Genomic DNA, 3876 nt, shown 5'->3' with positions numbered 1-3876 from the left:
GATCATGCCACTGCACTCTAGCCCAGGCTACAGAGCCTCAGTCTCAAAAAAAAAGCAACTGGAGACTACGGAAATAAACCACAACCACTAAAAAAAAATTCAAACAGAAAGTCAAGGAAATGGGCCTCTTGAATTGATCTTCTATATTATTTTTTTTCTTTTTGTCTTTTTTCTATTTGGAAGAATCTATCTAAATGGTATTCTGAATAAAACAGAAAAAATAGAGGGAGAATTGTAGACTAAATCTATTCATAAGCTATTAATTAAATGAGAAAGCAAAGTAAAGGTATTTTCAGATATATGAGACTTTTGGAAATTAAATTACTTGCTTTATATCCTTTCTGAAAAAATTACTTGAAAATAGTTACACTCTAACAAGGTGGGGCAAAAATCTGAGACAAATGAGGACATGGAATACATAAAACAGTAGGCCTAATCCAGGAGTGATACAACAAAACCCCAGAATACAGGTATACAACTAATTTGGAAAACAACTAGTCTAAATTAGAAGATGTCTGAGAGCTGGAAATATACCTTCAAGAACAAAATGAATTCATTTTAGCAAATGAATAGGACACCTTAAGTGGCAGAGAGTTATTAATACAATTACATTTTTTCTCTGCAGTTAGAATTACACCTGTTCATTTTACAGTGAATAATGCTTGCATAATTATAATACTATCAACAAGTTATAGGGTTTCAATGTTTAAGAATCAACCAATGGTGGCTCATGCCTGTAATCCTAACACTTTGGGAAGCTGAAGCAAGTGGATGATTTTGAAGCCAGGAGTTTGAGATCAGCCTGAGCAAGAACGAGACCCCCGTCTCTACAAAAAATAGAAAAATTAGCCAGGCATGGTGGCACACACCTGTAGCTACTCCCAGCCTCCCAGCTACTTGGGAGGCTGAGGCAGGAGGATCACTCAAGCCCAGGAGTGTGAGGATGCCGCAAGGTATGATGACACCACTGCACTCTAGCCCAGTACAGAATCAACCTATAAACACTAAAAGCCCTGACTTTGCCACTATACAAATCATCCATGTAACAAAAAACCACTTGTAGCCCCAAATCTATTGAAACAAACAAACAAAAAAGAATCAACCTATACACAAAACATAGAAGACCTGAATAAAAATCACAGAATGTAGATGTTATAAATATATAGTAGTAGACTGCAGAAGTAGTGAAAATAATAATAATAGCTAACAGGTATTATATATATTTACTGTGTACCAGGCACTATGCCAAAAAAAAGCTTTACGTGCAAAAATTCATTGATAACAAAATGGCAGCACTGAGCATTGACCAAAAGATGGATTCTGCAGCCAGACTTCCTGGGGTTTGGTCTCCAGTCCCACTGCTTACTAGTTTTATGACGTTGGGAAAGTGGCCATATTTCATTAATATGTTTATTTCATTTTAAGACCTCTGAAATTGGGATGGGTCTTACAGAGCCTTCAGATCAATGGCAAAAGTGGGACTGTTATAGTTTGAAAGAAACTTTAAGACAACAATTAAATGCAAGCCATAAATCTTGACTGAATCCTGAAAAAAAAAAGCTAAATAAAAAACATTTGGGGAAGAAGATAATAATTGAAATTGAAATGATTGTTCCAAGATGTGATAGTAGTATTACACCTTAGGTTATGAAAGAGTCTCCTTATTCTTAGTCATCAACTTTGTTTAAAGTTCAGGTTAGTTGTCTTGTAGAATGTGCCACATTTTGGGTTTGATTATTTTATTATTAGATCCAGATTTAGCAAGAATATTACATAAATGGTGTTGTATATTTGGAGTTTTAACTCTCCTTTGTTTTTCCTTGTGCCTAAGAAATGAGTGCAATATTCACAGTTGCATCTGTCTACCTGCTGGTATTCTGTCACCTGTGTATACGTGTGTTTTAACCAAAAATGTCCAAAGCCCAGAGGCCTTTCTTTTCCTTTATTTTTTCCGAATATGTGTATCCCAATCCTCTTTTTTTGTTTAAGACAGAATCTCGCTCTGTTGCCCAGCCTAGAGTGCCATGGCATCAGCCTAGCTCACAGCAACCTCAAACTCCTGGGCTCAAGCGATCCTTCTGCCTCAGCCTCCCGAGTAGCTGGGACTACAGGCATGTGCCACCATGCCCAGCTAATTGTTCCTATATAATTTTAGTTGTCCAGATCATTTCTTTCTATTTTTTAGTAGACACAGGGTCTCGCTCTTGCTCAGGCTGGTCTCGATCTCCTGACCTTGAGTGATCCACCAGCCCCGGCCTCCCAGAGTGCTGGGATTACAGGCGTGAGCCACCGCACCCAGCCCCAATCCTCTTAAATCGTATTTCTTATTACCACAGAGTAAATTACATTAAAAGGAGGAATTGGAAGGAAAAAATTAGTACTGGAAATTAAGATAAAAGGGCAATTACTACCTTAGGCAGCCTTTGGAGTAATTAGTGCTATATAACCTCAGTCCGCATACCAGCTGTTAAGGTGAGCAAATGCCTTTATTTTTCACTGCTATTGTCCTTTATACCTCTAAATGAGAAACAATAATGAGATTCTGGGTAACTTAACTCAAAACCTGAGTGTTTGGTTCTCATTCTTTTTTCTTTTTGTTTTTTTCCCTCCTTTAAAGATGTAAAGATGGTTCTCATTTCTGACTCAAAATAATTCCAACTGAAAAAAAACTTTCCCCTTTTATTCAGACATATTTTATAACACTGCATAGAAATATAATTTTATACATGTTATTATATATAAAACATGTTATTAACCTCTGCTGTGTCTCAATTTCCTGAGAAACTGAGTTTTTCTACCTTTCAGGGTTATTATGAGGAATAAACTGAGTTTTTATCAATAAAATGCTGAAAATATTACCTGGACACAGCATCTGCTAAATGAATAAAATACATAATAAATCAGAATATTCATAATAGTTCTTATATCTTACATTTGTTCTTTTCTCCATTTTAAAGATGAGAAAACTGAGCTCCAGAAAGGTTAAGTAACTTGCCCAAGGTCACACATCTAGTAGATGACAGAGCTGGGATCAGAACCTAAACAGCCTGGCTCCTGAGCCCCTGCTCCTAAGCACCTAATCATTCAGTTGTAAAGAATTTGTATACAATTATTTATTCAGCCATTTCCTTATTGTTGAAAAAATCAGATATCCAGGTTTTGTGCCACTATAGGTAATGCCATAATAAATATCTTTATACATATATAATTAAATATCAAGGCTTTTACTTTTAAAGGAGAGAATCCAAAAGGCAAAATTACTAGGCCAAAAGATTTGCATATTTTTAATTTTAACAGAAATTTCTAACTTTAAAAGTTTATACAAGTTTGTCTTGTCCTTTCACAGAATTTCTGTCTTACTAAAAAATATTATCTCTATATCTAACATCTCTCATCATAATATTTTTGACATCTCTTACTAAAATGTCAATGATACAATCATTCTCCTAATTTCTTCACAAAGATCTGTATCTTTAACTTATTTGGAACTTATTTTTTGTGTATTTTATGATGAGGGAGTCTAGTTGGTTTTATTCCAGATGGAGTGCAAATTACACTAGCAGCATTTCTTAACTAAAACATCCCTTCTCACCAAAGTGAAATGTCACCCTTGTCACATATTAAACTCCCAATGTCCTTCCCAAGTCCTCTTCCAGTACTCAAACCAAATTACTTTTGATCTCTACATATGTCTGTGCTCATGCTCTTCCATCCACTTAGAATGGGCCTTTCCCAGGTCTCTAAGTCTAAATCCTACTATCTGTTAAAGTCCTATACAAATGCCAGGACTATTTTCTTGATATCCACCCTTTCTTCCTCTCACCCCTTGCTAAAGGTAATCACCCTCTCCTTTGAATGTCCGTGATACTTCATCTG

This window comes from Propithecus coquereli, unplaced genomic scaffold (assembly GCF_000956105.1).
Source record: "Propithecus coquereli isolate 6110/MARCELLA unplaced genomic scaffold, Pcoq_1.0 Scaffold305, whole genome shotgun sequence".
NCBI lineage: Eukaryota > Metazoa > Chordata > Mammalia > Primates > Indriidae > Propithecus > Propithecus coquereli.
Note: the sequence above shows the minus strand (reverse complement) of the source record.